Below are 16,372 nucleotides of genomic sequence, written 5' to 3' on the forward strand. Positions count from 1 at the left end.
ACCATTTCTCTTCCCATCTATGCCATAGTAGAACAGCTTGATGTAGCAAGCGTTTAGTCTTAATACTCCTCTACCTGATCTCCTGAACACACAATATGTCCACCTTCTTCCTCTGCATTATCTCAGTCAACTCTCTAGCTTTTCATGTCTTACTCAAAGACAGAACTAATTTTCAAAGTGCTAGACTCTTGCATTTTCTCCTCTCTCTGCATACACACACCATAGTCCTCCTCTTCTTCCTCTTCTTATCTGCTGGCCAACACAAGCCAAATTTCCATCGATAGCCAGTTGGTCACCTGCATCAATGGCAGTCATTGTTAACTTGGGCCTTAACCAATCCAGTATGGGGATGATGTTCTTGCATGGTAGATGTGGTAAATATTTTATGCCAGATGCCCTTCCTGTAGACAACATCTGCCTTTATTCAGGCTTGGGTCTGGCACAAATGGGACACATGATACCATTCGCCCAATGGGACTGTATTGAATTTTTCAATGAAAAATATAATTTCTAACTACCTGAAAATCACAAATTGATATTAGTGGAGTTTGGACAGAGCAGGCTCAATAAACTTGGAACTGGGTTATTTACTGAAATTTGCTTATTTAAAAATGTTCACGCTAAGCAGCTGACAGTGCAAGACTCCTTGAGGAACAAACACCTTATGTCCAGACTTTATTTAAGTAACTGCTCTGACTCGATTGCTTAATCGTTCAGCTAATAGATCAGGCCACTTAATATTGACTGGAGCTGTTTGGTATGCCTGCTAATGTGTAGGTCTTTAAGTATTCTGTCCAATAATTGGCCCCATCCAGCATTTAATCACAGAAGTGCTTTTGAGTTCAGAATGTTAAATTACACATTTAACTCTGACATTGGTATTTAGCACGCAGCCAAATAAATTACTAATTTAGCAGTCTGACTAATGACTGATGTGTTTAGCATGTGGACTAATGAGCGAGCCGGAGGCTGATTAGTATTGCTCCACAGAGACACACCAGTGTTCTGTTTACACATCTCATTCTCAGTTGCATGACAAATGCTCATACAGAAACAGTTACTGGGAGGTTGGAAAATGAGAGCACTTTTTTATGTGTTAGTCGAAATATGAGTGTTTCTTGAGGACAGCAGGGGGAAGATAAGACTGCGCTGTTGTGCTTTATTGATTTCTGTTAGGCTACGTTCACACTGCAGGCCTAAATGCTCAATTCAGATTTCTTTGTGAAATCTGATTTTTTTGCGTGGTCGTTCACATTTCCAAATATATGCAACTTATATGTGATCTCCTTTGTGAACTGAATGTGTTCAACATAAAGCCTCATTTACACTACCCTTGTTAAACCGATCCGAGCCGAGACCAGTCCGAGCTTGGATCAGTTAACCAAGCCAAGCCTCGTTCTGACGACCTATCTTGGTTCCTTGGTTGCTCCTCGCTTCCTAGTGACCATCTGCGGTACTGCTGCTCTCTGGAATTGAAGGCATGACCAAGCAAATCAAAACGGCGGCGCCTGTAATATTCAGAATGTTATTCTTGAGTATTATTGTGATATTTCGGTGTTTGCGGAGAGTCAGGGGAAGAAGGGAACCATTGGTGAATTTACTTGAGAGAGTCGGCTTTTGGGAAGTGGATGAGACAAATGAAAGTCTACTCCGGGTTTACAGACGCTGGAAATTACAGACGCTAAGGTTTATCACGCTGCTAAGCAGAATCATCACTGGAAATCGTGTGGCACGGTAAGGAAGCTAGTATTATTATGAATGTCTGAAATTTGTCTGAATGGACTGTGAACCGGGACGTGCAGCCAGACACGCCGGAAAAACCGCGGACAGTCAGCTGACTTTAAGGGCATGACGCGGTCTGCTCATGCGCTCTTCGTTATCAGATAACCGAGACAAAAAAACAGGCGGAGACCACACCTGGAACTGGTCTGCATTTAGCACGGTCCGCTTATGTCTAGCTCGGTTCAGTTTAGTCTGCTTACCGTTTACACTCCAGAGTTATCTCGGTTACCAAGCTTGGACTGGTCTTAGCTCGGTTAAAAAAGGGTAGTGTAAACGGGGTTTATGTGTCCTACATGCGCACTCGAGGACGCAATGACGTCACACGTAGCAAGCATCCTCAGTGTTTGCGGAAGTAAACATGGATTATAATGCTGCCGCGGTCATTAGTTTATTTTCTAACCGGAGCTTTCCCTCCATTGACTGCTCTTCTCATTGTAGTCCGATATGGGTGTTGCCTTTCTTCCCGCTTCTGCATAGCAGGACGCAGAATAGTGACGTTTGTCGAGTATCGGTGACGTACAGGTCGGATAAATGCGACCCGGCTGTACAGACACAGGTCACATTTGAAAAGATCAGATACGTATCGGATTCAGGACCACATATCCAAGCGATCTTGGTCGTATTTGAAAAAATCCGATCTGAGTTGTTCAGACTGTCATAAAAAGATCAGATACAGGTCCCATATGGACAAAAAAAATTGGAAAAAATGGGTCACTTCAGGCTGCAGTGTGAACATAGCCTAAGATTGGTCTCTGGGTACAAGAACAACACTCACTGTAAATTACTTACTCCATTTAGAAAAGGTAGTTTTGTTTTTGATCTTTTACAAGGTACATGGCACTGTCAGGAACAAGTTAATTATTGTCAAAACTATTTTTAGATATTAGGAAAGAAAATGTCTTGCATGTGTTTTCCAGTTTGACTTCCTCTGTGACTTCGGATTAGAGCTGCAGTAGGTAGCATTTGTATAAATGTATTTTTTTCACATATTTGTTAAAACTGTTATGTCCTGACTGTAAAATAGGAGACAGATGATATGTAGAAAATAAAATCTAACTCCTCTGGCTCCTTCCAGTGGCCCTAGTGTAATTTGCTGAAATACACAGCTCCTGGACAGAAATAACCAATCAGTCAGGACTGTCTGGCTTCGATTGGTTGTTAGCAGTGGTCAATCAATCTGCGCACTGTTCACACCCCCTCCCCAGGCACAGCAAAGTGGTCTTGGAAGCTCAAGATTGCCGGGGGGAGAGAGCTGCAGTGCTAGGGGACCTGTAATTGTTAAAAATTTCAGGTTAAGCCATGTTTATGCTTGAAACATTTGCGAGAACCTTGGAGCTATATTATGTAATTTTGGCTACCACGCCCCTCAGCATGGCCAAAATTTTTTGAAACTTGGTGCGGGCAGTCCAGTTTAGAAAAACATGGTGGACAAGCAAGAGCTCCTTCTGGCGGGTTATGTAGATATAGATATCTTTATGACTCAGCTCATAAAAATCATTGTGATTGTTAACAATTCCTGGAGAGAAATCAGCATCACTCTTGGAAGAAAGGAGAGGCTTTAAAATGTTGGAAACAATTGTTTTCTACTTTTATGTGTAGTGGGGTGTAGTATGCTTGGAGAAGGCACACAACGCTGCCCTCTAGAGTCTAGGACAATAGCGCTACTTCAAAGGAAAAGCTGCACAAAGCACAATTGCTGCAGACATTGTGTCCGAATGGCTCATTTCCATGTGGAACGTACGTGCTTGAAGCATAATCCAGCCTTAAGCTTTCAGTTGTCTCAAGACTCTCTACTACAGCTTTAAGCCCTCTGTGGGTTAATAATTTGCATCAAAGGATGTGGCATCATTTTGTTTCTAAAACATTGCCCTTTCCATATTAGTATGGATATCCTCCAGGATTGGACTCCACTGAAAACCATGAGCTGAATCATGTTTATGAAAGGATAGAATACCAAGATGGTTTATAAAGTTTGGAAATCTTCTTATTGTTTGTCTTAGATTTGAGTTTCTGGGATTTCAGGTCTTATTGGTGTTGCCTGTTAAATGTGCTGGTGTGTGGTTCTAAAAACAGAATCTCTTATTTATTTTGGTACTGCAATAAATCAACTCTACTGCCATGAAATGCATCCTTCTAGTGGCAGGCGAATAGCTCTGATTTGGGGAAATATTCAACTTTTTAATCTTGTTTATCAACATCACCTGATCATACTTAACTGGTAACCATTTATGAGCATCACAGTTTTGCTGCGGCTGTCTAAACAAGACAAATGTTAAACAAGAAATACCACAGCACTGTCTTATCAGACCTATACAGGCTGTCCCCAGAGGATGGTCAGCCACTCTCTGTTTACTGTTGGATTAATAGCAAACTTTTAATCCACTGTATTTTAGCATACAATGTATTCTGATTTATACACGGGTTTCATAATTATCATCTACACCAGAGAGTCATTGTCTTTAAGATATTGTTTGTGAGATGGAGCAGATCTGTAAACATGATGCATGTGAATCTCATGAAATGTCTCCATCATATCCCTAGAGGGACACGAGACAGAAGCTGCTGTCTCAGCTAGCTCATTTCAGTCTTTTAGCACACTGATATTTGATACTCAAAGAACCTACATTATTTTCATTCCAGGTCCAAAAAACAGACAGGAAACAGAGAAAAGAAATTTGACCAAGTAAAATACTACTCACCTGCCCTGATTTTTATTGAAATCCCTTGCCATTGAGCTGCACTCTTAGTTAAGAAGTTGACTTATTGTTGTCATCTCAGAGACCTATTGTTAATATCAGAGGAAATTCTAATTACACATGATCTACTAATGCTTTGTTCATGTCTGTTTTTAGCAATCAGAGTTCCTATCTCTGGGATTGTGCCATTTGGTAAAATACCTTTTAACTTACAGAACTGTACTTTTATATATTTTTCTTCTGACATTGGGACCGTTTATGGAGCACACCTGAATCTTGTGCATGCTCTGTGTATCAAATAACAATCAAGGAATTATATTACTACACACCTTAAAGTCATTCTAGGCCAAGTTTAAGAAGAAGTCATGTAAGATACTAGAGTGGCCAACACAGTTGCCTGACTCTCCGATGGGCTTTGAAAAAGGCAGCTGCAAGATGAAAACTCAAGAACATTGGTGAAAATTCCTCGGGAACTCTGCCATAAGTTGCTATCAGTCTATGAATTACAGGCCATTAAAACAAAATAATTATCTGCTAAGTACTGAAGAAGTTTGTAATGAAAGGAATAAAATGTTGCAGGAGTAATTAAAAATTGCATTTTGAAATTTAATTTGAATAATTTTTTTGTAATACTAGTTTTTTTTTAAATATTCAAAATTATTGCTTGATTTTTTTAATTACAGCGTAACTCCTGTATTTTGTAATTGAACCAAATTCACACTATTTGTATATGTACATCTGAGATCAAAAGAGAGAGGGATCTCCACTTAATAGCCTTAGAATAATCCCCATCAACACTGCCAAATTTCTGTTTGTCTGCTTATTTTGGTTGACATCCCTCAGGATAAAAGAATAGGTTTGTGGGTCATTAGAAGTGCCAGCTGGTGCACTTCAGTCGACCTTGCTAAGGATGCAGATGCTCTAAAAATACATATAGAAAAAAATCAACAGCAAGAACTAAATGTTTAAGGCAGCACTTCAAAATGATCTCCACATGTAAAATAGGAGGGTGTGAAATTGGTTCAGCCTCTTAACTATATTTCTAGACAGATCTTCCCCCCACCCCCAGGAAAATTAAATTTTGGTTTTGTGTTGCCTAAAAAAAACAATGCACCAAAGCTCACTGAAAGACTAAATGCATATACATCTTCATGACTTTACCTGCGATTAAAACAACATTGACTGCATTCAGGGTTGTCATTAGAAAAGTATTTTTTAATAGTGCATGGACAAAGGTTTTGAATTAGAAAGCTTTAAACATTTGTAATAAACTGCTGCTGACAGTTTAGCAACAATATCCTTTGGAAAATATATTTACTGCATTACTGATAATATTCATGAGGTAGCAGGAATTAATTTTAAAATGTTGATTAAAAAAAGTCAGTGAATTTGTTTTGAAAAAAAAGGTTTTAGCAGTTAAATGTCAAATACATTTTTAAGAACAGAGTGGTTCATGCGTGTGCCTGCTATAAGGCCTGCTGGGGTCATAGGTCACTGATCAGTTTTGTCAAATCATCAGACCGGTGATGTAATGGATGCCTTTGTATAACCAAAGCAAGAGCCGTGTCTGCATTCTTGGTACCAAGCTGAGGTTGTTCCCAGTGTTGGTTTGAACTTTGCCAAGGTTGTCTCTTGTCATTAATCTTATTTATGATGTTCATTAGTATTATCTAAGGTTTAGTCATGGAGAGGAGGGTGTCTGGTTCTAGAATCTAAGGGTCTCATCTTTGTTTTTTTGTAGATGATGTGGCTCTGTTGGCATCTGCAAGCTACAACCTTGACTGTGTACTAGAATAGTTCTTAGCTGTGAAGTGGCTGACACGAGAATCTGCTCCTCTGTCTTGGTTTCCAAACACCAAAAGGTGTACTGCTGCCTCTGTGTGATGACTTAGCCTGTAGCTGAAGTTGTAGATTGTTGGTGTCTTCTCCATGAGTAATGTTGTTGGTAATATGGAGCAGGAGATGGCTGGACAATCTGAGGCCTCCTGTGTCTCATGGTGAATAAGGAGCAGTAAATCCACAGCTTTGCTTTTTGACTCAACTCTATCTACTTTGAGAATCTCACCATGTTGATGAGGCTAGAGATTGATTTTTCATACAAGCAGCATATTTAAAATTACATGCAAAATTAATGTCAAATAAGAATATGCAACTATTTTCAAATGTGCCGTATTAGTATAACACATGCATGTGCATTAATAATAAAATCCTGACACCCTGCAAAACATTTGTGATTGCAGACTATAAGCAGTCCTTGTGTTCTGCCATTATTAATTGAACCCAAAGCCCGGAAGTGAAGTGCAAACTGCACTACCTCACCTTCCCAACATACTGCAAGCTGTCAGTCAGTCTGCTGCTTGTTCTCGCACAGTAACATCTGTCGATGGGTCAGGAATTTTGAAAAAGGACTTCCTTTTGCATACATGTGGTTAATTTGTAATGGCACATTTACGATTACGAATGTTGTGGCATTATTAGAGTCGCAGAGGATACCAAAATGGCATCACTCTATATAGGCACACATCGGTACAAAATTACTTGTGATAATACTTCAAGTTTGTCATTGTATAATGAATGAAAAAATACATTTTTTATTAAATATTAAATTTAGGATTTTAGTTAAACAGTGTAGGCCAGTCTTGGAACCTAAAGACCTAAAAACTCTTCTGCAGCCCTGGGGGCAGGAAAAAGGAAGGATCTTGGTTAGGGTCAGGATTTTGACCTGTAACTCTTTATTGCACTTTATTGCATTGCACAGGGAAAGCATAAACTCCTGATTGGACACAGTTTCCTACCACAAAGTTTAAACAGCTCCATGTGCCCTCACACACATACATATTACACACAACATTACAGCATGAACAGAAATTTACTCACAGCATGAATGACACAAGAACACACAGATAATAATTGCCGTGATTAGACTTGTTAGGAGTATTCCTTCTTTGTGTGTGAACTCATTAGGCATAAAGAAAATAAATACTTTTCATTACCTCCCAACATCTCACACATGAACACACAACCATGTACAGACCTGAGAGGAATAATTTGGTTAAACTCCAATACATCACTATGCAAGCTAACATGCTGGGAAGCAGACCCTTGTACTGTATTTTACTGGAGGAACATCTGATTAAGACAGTGTTAGTAATAGGTTAGCCGAATGACCAGTCGGGTTATCTATTGATGAATAAAGATATATTTGCTATGCTACACATACTTTGCACTTCATTAGTGATTTAAAAAGAGAATGGCTGGCAGACGGGACACAGGAACCATATCTTCCTTTTCCTCCCAGAAAGCAAAAGTTAATAGAGCCCAACCCATGGAAAACGCTTTGGATGCTTTTCAGGAGTTGATGGCCGGGTTTGGAATACTGGAGTCTGTTTGGCGGATTCCTTGCACCGACTGAACGGCGCAATGTTGGTTGAGGTTCTGGACTTGTTGGTTCAGAGTGCACAGATGAATAATTTTCTGAGATTTCGCTGGGAGGCTCCAGAGGGTTTCAACAGGCTTACATTGTTTAGGTTGAATCTCAACGTTGTCAGGAACTTCCACTGCATCATCTTCAGTCAAAGCTTCAATTTCAGTAGCTGATGGCTCAGTGTGTTCAAGAGAGACAGCAGGTAATTCAGTCACAGGAGCACCCTGTTGATCACAGGGTAAGGCAAAATATTTTCCATGGTCACTCTTTATAGCTCTTGTACTGTTGCGGGTATGTATCCACATGGAAGTAACAAGTCTTGGTGTAGAGTTCTTACACTCTTTACCTTCAGGTCTCAAAGAATATACGGGAAGATTTCCTGCTTTCTTGACCAAAATGTAAACGTCAGACTCCCACTTGTCTGTCAGTTTGTGTGTGTCCCTCCAGCGTACATTTCTTGCCAGAACTCCAATAGCCAGTTCAGAGGCTGTTACGTGGCGGTTGAAACTCAGTTTGTTCTGATCCATTAGTCTCTTTGAATTTTCAATTGCCAATTTGTAACTGTCTTCAAGGTGAGATTTCAATTTCTGGACATACTGAGGGTGATATTCAGGCTCATCATTAGTCAGTAGCAGTCCAAAGGCCAAATAAACAGGACGCCTGAGTTGACAGCTGAACATCAATTCATAAGGTGAGAAACCAGTAGAGGCATTCTTTGTGCAATTGTAAGCATGCACCAGGGGTTTTACGAACTCCTTCCAATGACTCTTCTCTTGTTCAGTTAGGGTCCCCAACATATCCAATAAGGTTCTGTTGAACTGCTCAACAGGATTTCCACTAGAATGGTAGGGAGTGGTTCCGATCTTATGGATTCCAGCCATCTTACAAAGTTCTTAAATAATCCTTGACTCAGAAGTCTGTGCCTTGGTCACTAAGAAGCCATTCTGGTATGCCATAATGCACAAGGAAATTTTCCCAAAGACACTTGGCGACAGTTGTGGCTTTCTGGTTTGCAGTTGGCACATCAAAAGGCATTCTTCATGAAATGGTCAGTCATGACTAGAATATCCTTTATTCTCCCATCTGGTTCCACAGACAGGTAATCTATGCAGACCAACTTGAGAGGACGGGTTGTCGGGATGTTCACGAGGGGTGCAGTGTGTTCAGGAAGGGATATACGCGTACACATCTCTCACAGGTTTTGATTTTATTTAATTAAATTCAATTTTATTTATATAGCGCCAATTCATGAAACATGTCATCTCAAGGCACTTTACAAAGTCAAATTCAATCATATTATACATATTGGGACAGATTTTACAGATTGGTAAAAAAAAATGTCCTATATATGGGAACCAGTTGATTGCATCAAAGTCCCGACAAGCAGCATTCACTCCTGGAGAAGCGTAGAGCCACAGGGAGAGTCGTCTGCATTGTCCATGGCTTTGCAGCAATCTCTCATACTAAGCAAGCATGAAGTGAAAGCGGAAAGAAAACTCCCCATTAATGGGAAGGTAAAACCTCCAGCAGAACCAGGCTATGTATGAACGGTCATCTGCCTCGACCGACTAAGGGTTAGAGAAGACAGAACAGAGACACAACAAGAGAGACAAAAAAGGACAGAAGAACACATTGATCCAGTAATCTGTTCTACATTAGATGATAATGGTGGGTGATCTGTCTTCCCTGGATGATGTCACAGCTAACAGAACGTCAGACCAGGTGTACCTACTATGAAGAAAAAAAGAGAGAGAACAAAAAGTTAAAAGCTGAGATGACGACAAGCAATGCAAACCTGGAGAACAGCAGAACTCAGTAGAGTGAGAAAATAGACCCTGATGTCTTCCAGTAGCCTAAGCCTATAGCAGCATAACTATAGGGGTAGCTCAGGGTAACATGAGCCACTCTAACTATAAGCTTTGCCAAAAAGGAAAGTTTTAAGATTAGTGTTAAAAGTAGACACGGTGTCTGCCTCATGGACCAAAACTGGGAGTTGGTTCCACAGGAGAGGAGCCTGATAGCTAAAGGATCTGCCTCCCATTCTACTTTTAGAGACTCAAGGAACCACCAGCAGATCTGCAGTCTGAGAGCAAAGTGCTCTGTTAGGAACGTACGGGGTAATCAGAGCTCTGATATATGATGGAGCTTGACTATTAAGGGCTTTATATGTTAGAAGAAGAATTTTAAATTATATTCTTGATTTACCAGGAAGCCAATGAAGGAAGCTAAAATTGGAGAAATATGATCCCTCCTGTTGATTTTCATCAGAACTCTTGCCGCAGCATTTTGGATCAGCTGATGACTTTGAACTGCATTTTGTGGACTTCCTGATAGTAAAGAATTACAATAGTCCAGCCTTGAAGTAACAAATGCATAGTTGAGTTTTTCATCATCACTCCTGGACAGAATGTTTCTAATTTTGAAGATATTCCGGAGGTGAAAAAAGGAAACTCTGGAAACCTGTTTAATATGGGATTTAAATGACATGTCTTGGTCAAAAGATTTTTTACTTTATTACCAGAGGCCAAGTTATTGCCATCCAGATTAAGTGACTGATTAAGAAGTTTATTTTTTGAGGACTCTGGTCCAAAGATTACAACTTCTGTATTGTCAGAATTTAAATGCAGGAAATTTAAAGTCATCCAACTTTTGATGTCATCAAGACATGACTGCAGGCGAAGTAATGGCTTGGATTCATCAGGATTTATATATATATATATATATATATATATATATATATATATATATATATATATATATATATATGTATATATATATATATGTGTGTGTGTATATGTGTGTGTGTGTGTGTGTGTATATATATATCTATCTATATTACTACTATATCTATCTATCTCTCTCTATCTCTCTATATCTCTATATGTCTGTCTACTGTATGTCATCTGTATATGTATATATATGTATATGTATATGTATATATATATGTCATGTTTGCCTTGAGGTGTCGGGCCCACATGCAGAAACACACTTGGTTACACAGGTCAGACTTTAAGGATTTATTAGAGCACGGGTAAACACGGGGCCGCAGCGCTAATCTGCGGGAAGGAGGACGACGATGGCTCGAACTACCCCAGGACCAGGGGACCGGATCAATCTATGGGGGTAAGGGGACGTGATTAGTTATAGAAGTAAATGAATGAATAAGCTACGAACGTAAGCTTACCACGAGGATTGGATAACCGAACGGGGAAGGCGGTGAGGGGGACTCAGCTTGGTTGTCTTGAGCAGGCGTTCGGTCAGCCGGAGAGCGGGGCGAAGGGGTCCGAGCAGCACCGAGAAACCCAGGGATCCAGAACAGCGAGAGGAACCGGAGAGAGAGATGGGTGAGCCTTGCGTTCAGGATGAAGGTATGTCTGACGGAACCAGGAGGGCTCGAGAGTCACGAGGGGTTCGCTGGGACACAAGGGGAACCTTGAGAGACACAAAAACGTAGAATTAACGTTGTGAAAAAGAGCTGGCTAGAGGTCGTGGCTGTCAAGCATACCGCAACGATAACACTCTGGCGTCCTCTCGCTGTTCGAGCGCTGTTCTTGAAGGGAGCTCAGGTGCTGCTGAATGAGCCACAGGTGTGCGCACTCCGCCCACCGACCAACCACAAACACCTGTGGAGAAGCAGAGGTAGCAGAACTGGCAGCAAGCTGCACAGCCCTGCTAGCTGAGTCCTGACAATATATATATATATATATATATATATATATATATATATATATATATATATATATATATATATATATATATATATATATATATAGTTTTATATATATATAAAACTATCATTCAGTTGTTCCGAAAATTGAAATAGTCGGGCGAGGTGGGGCCACGGGTTGACACATTCCCGGGATGGAACTGCTGCGTCTTCATCCATTGTTCGTCTCTTGTCTAATAAATCTGACCATGGAGTTGATTTTGGCGGAAAGCTGAATGTGATTGCTGATAGGCTGTCCCAATCAGTGGCGCCTTGCCGCCTGCACAATCCAATCACGTTTGAGAGGGAAACAACAAATTAAAGGTTTCCGAGATTTTTTTTATTTTATTGTTTTAGAAGATTTTTATTTATTTTTTACTCACAGTTATGGATAGAAATGTAGCGGAGTAAAGAGTACAATATTTACCTCTCAGATATACTTGAGTAAAGTCATGAGTACTCCCCAAAAATTATACTCGGGTAAAGTACAGATCCCTCAAAATTGTACTTAAGTACTGGACTCAAGTAAATGTACTCCGTTACTGTCCGGCTCTGTCCACAAGTGACCCTAGAGTTTGAAGAAGATTTATTATTAACATGAAAAAACTGCAATCTGTCCGATAGATAAGATTTAAACCAGCCTAATGCTTTGCCCTTAATCCCTACAGTATGCTCAAGTCTTTGTAGGATAATATTGTGATAAACTGTATCAAATACAGCACTGAGCTCTAACAGGACAAGTACAGACACAAGTTCATTATCTGAGGCCATGAGAATATCATTAGTGACCTTCACCAGAGCTGTTTCAGTGCTATGATGAGCTCTGAAGCATGACTGAAACCATTCACTATATGCACGTGAACTATATTCACGTGCATATAGTGAATGGCAGGGAAAGAACAGGCAAAAACACATGGATATATCCCCCTCCCCCAAATTTTACTCAAGTACAAGTAAAAGGACTGCAGTACTCCTCAAGTAGGTCATTACTTTGTAGATGTTCACAAAGTTGATTAGCATCTTCTTTCTCAAAAATGTTAGATAAGAAAAAAAGATATAGGGCTGTAATTTACTAACTCATCTTGTTGATTTACTACGTCAACAGCCATTCATGGCCAGTAAACCGGGAAAGGACAAGTTCAAGTGTTCTTTCGATGTCCAGGTGACCCATTTGATTGTGCAATTGGTATAGCGCATCAGCTTGATACTCCTGTGGCAACACAAGTTGGTACACGTGTCTTCATCTGACAAAAAGGTTGTTTTGGAGCTCCAGTTTGTTAACTTCTTGCAGTAAAAGAGGCAGGTCTGGGAGTTGCTCTTTGTGCAGTTACGGCAGCGACTCTCCGCTCTTAAGTTGAGCAATAACATGCTGAATGACTGGGTCAGCTCGCTGTTTGGACACAAGTTCAGCTACAGAGAGTGGTGGAAGCACATAGGATGTGAACTGTGCATCATATGTGAAACTGTCTGGAACACTGTCAGAATGTACTGACATGGACATGACAAGGACATAATCAAGATCAGCGCCTGGACTGAAAAGCAAATGACATTTAATGAGAGCACTAATGGTCTGTGAGTTGAGGGATACGCATTCTGGGTCATCTAGGTGTGTTTGAATAAATCTGAGAATGCACTCTGGTTCTTTCTTGGAAATGGAATCATTAATCAGTCCACCGTGGGGTCTATGGGACAAACCATATGCATTCTGTTTTCCAGCTCTGTAAACAATTTTGAAATTGAATGTGGACAATGCAGATATCCATCTATAGCTTGTGGCATCAAGTTAACAGACGTGAGCAGGTAGGTTAATGGGTTACTATCTGTTACAACAGTAACAGATCTGTTACAAATATGGCACACACTGTCTATTAGCACCCTCTATTTCAAGGATATCATTCAGGGGTTGTATCACATGATCAGTAAGGTGCGTATTGTAAGAAGAACATGGCACTGTTGTGATATTTGCAAACCCTACTCTGATTGGATGGAAAGAAATCTGTCTGTGATTGGCTGGTGAGGTGGATAGTTTTTGAAGTCAGGAGTGCATAGACAGAGTCGAGCGAACTGAGAAACCATAGACATTATACACTCACCGGCCACTTTATTAGGTACCCCATGCTAGTAACGGGTTGGACCCCCTTTTGCCTTCAGAACTGCCTCAATTCTTCGTGGCATAGATTCAACAAGGTGCTGGAAGCATTCCTCAGGGAGTTTGGTCCATATTGACATGATGGCATCACACAGTTGCCGCAGATTTGTCGGCTGCACATCCATGATGCGAATCTCCCGTTCCACCACATCCCAAAGATGCTCTATTGGATTGAGATCTGGTGACTGTGGAAGCCATTTGAGTACAGCGAACTCATTGTCATGTTCAAGAAACCAGTCTGAGATGATTCCAGCTTTATGACATGGCACATTATCCTGCTGAAAGTAGCCATCAGAAGTTGGGTACATTGTGGTCATAAAGGGATGGACATGGTCAGCAACAATACTCAGGTAGGCTGTGGCGTTGCAACGATGCTCAATTGGTACCAAGGGGCCCAAAGAGTGCCAAGAAAATATTCCCCACACCATGACACCACCACCACCACCAGCCTGAACCGTTGATACAAGGCAGGATGGATCCATGCTTTCATGTTGTAGACTCCAAATTCTGACCCTACCATCCGACTGTCGCAGCAGAAATCGAGACTCATCAGACCAGGCAACGTTTTTCCAATCTTCTATTGTCCAATTTCGATGAGCTTGTGCAAATTGTAGCCTCAGTTTCCTGTTCTTAGCTGAAAGGAGTGGCACCCGATGTGGTCTTCTGCTGCTGTAGCCCATCTGCCTCAAAGTTTGACGTACTGTGCATTCAGAGATGCTCTTCTGCCCACCTTGGTTGTAACGGGTGGTTATTTGAGTCACTGTTGCCCTTCTATCAGCTCGAACCAGTCTGGCCATTCTCCTCTGACCTCTGGCATCAACAAGGCATTTCCGCCCACGGAACTGCCGCTCACTGGATGTTTTTTCTTTTTCGGACCATTCTCTGTAAACCCTAGAGATGGTTGTGCGTGAAAATCCCAGTAGATTAGCAGTTTCTGAAATACTCAGACCAGCCCTTCTAGCACCAACAATCATGCCACGTTCAAAGTCACTCAAATCACCTTTCTTCCCCATACTGATGCTCGGTTTGAACTGCAGGAGATTCTCTTGACCATGTCTACATGCCTAAATGCACTGAGTTGCCGCCATGTGATTGGCTGCTTAGAAATTAAGTGTTAACGAGCAGTTGGACAGGTGTACCTAATAAAGTGGCCGGTGAGTGTATATTGTGTCTATGGGAGAAACAGCCGAGCGAGCGCACAGCTGGTGTTGAGCGTGGAAGTAGCAGGTCACGGGCAGACACGGAACCGGGCGAGCATAGTTTGATTGAGAAGAGTTTATCAGAGTTGAGCGTGCGCGCGTGATCTTTAAACGCTGAATACCCGTCCCACTGCGCGCTCAAACATAAGACACAAATATCGCTCCAGAAGTGGGTATACGTAATTCTGACTGAAAAATAAGTGGGTATGCGCCGTATACCCGCGTACACCCTGGACTGCACTGTCTGACTTCATGTGAGACCGTGAAGCATTGACACCCATTGTAAAATCCTTCGTCATCATTACCGTTGACAGGCTGCAGCCATATCCTGAATTCCTCGTTTTCCATCCATTTTTGTTGAAATTTGCATTTTCCCATTCTCTAAATCTTTCTCTGCATCGAACTTCTTTTCCGAACATTGTAAAAACATACTGCTTTACGATCAACCGGAAGCAGTTCAGCGCAAACACGCGGAATCAGTTATACCTGATAATATATCTGACAAAACTGTTTTTATGACCGTATTTTTTTAGAAAAAAAATAATGCCACCAATAATAACATTTAATGACTTTTAATTACCTAATTAAGGCCTTAGTTTCAAAAAAAATTATTTAATGACTTTTAATGCCCCGCGGAAAACCTTAGGCCGGTAGCTGCAATCTGTAGCATTCACTTTCGTTCCTGTATCCGTGGAACTACTCTATTATTGTCTTAAATGATAGATTATATATTCAAACGCCTAGAATAAAAAGTTCCGCGCACAAGGCAAGTTACAGCCAGTTGAAGATGACAAATTGCGCAATATTTAGGTCGCGGCCGGCCGCTGCTCAGCCAATCAGGTGGCAGTTAAATAGATTGTGACGTCACCAAACAACATGGCGGCGCCCGTGGTAAATATATACGTTTATTCGGGATAGAAAGAAAATCCGGCGGAAACATTGTAATTATGGACTGTGCATGCCTTATGCATGTTGCCGGGAATGAATGAGAACACACAGAACCATTTACTCGAACAAGGCGGGAAACTTTTCGTAGATTTTGCCGTGTTAGGGCTGATTTAGCTGGTGATGAACGGACGATTGCCGATAACTCGCTTCCCCTCCTCTCCTTCGAATTTGATGATATACCAAGCCACATTGGATACCACCCGACCTGTTATCGCAGATTTACCAACAAGAAGCGAATAAATGCTGCCCAGAAACGAAAGCACGAGCCCGTATCTGATGAACAGGACATTAATAAGTTGCCCTATATCCAATCACCAAAACGACAGAGATCAAGAGAAGACATCGCCATCGGATTTGCCCTTCCTCAACAAGATAATCCAAAAGCTGGTTATAGCCAGCTAAGAAAAACATGTGCTGCCAGCTGTCTGCATTATATGCAAAAAAAGAAAGAAGTTTGAGACTGTCAGG

General features: G+C 41.1%; 1 protein-coding gene and 1 long non-coding RNA gene across 2 annotated transcripts in view; one reads left to right on the forward strand and one right to left on the reverse strand.

Annotated features, from left to right (window-relative positions):
- Window positions 1-16,372, forward strand: part of LOC105918810 (GDNF family receptor alpha-2) — a 476,342-nt gene that overhangs the window by 85,114 nt on the left and 374,856 nt on the right. The window lies entirely within an intron of this gene.
- LOC118563982 lies at window positions 10,865-11,527 on the reverse strand. The gene is made up of 3 exons (XR_004931567.1): window positions 11,408-11,527; window positions 11,087-11,334; window positions 10,865-11,017 (listed from the first exon to the last, which is right to left on the reverse strand). It is a non-coding gene; the product is annotated as an uncharacterized LOC118563982 (long non-coding RNA).

The sequence above is a fragment of the Fundulus heteroclitus genome, chromosome 8 (assembly GCF_011125445.2).
Source record: "Fundulus heteroclitus isolate FHET01 chromosome 8, MU-UCD_Fhet_4.1, whole genome shotgun sequence".
NCBI classification, from domain to species: Eukaryota; Metazoa; Chordata; class Actinopteri; order Cyprinodontiformes; family Fundulidae; genus Fundulus; species Fundulus heteroclitus.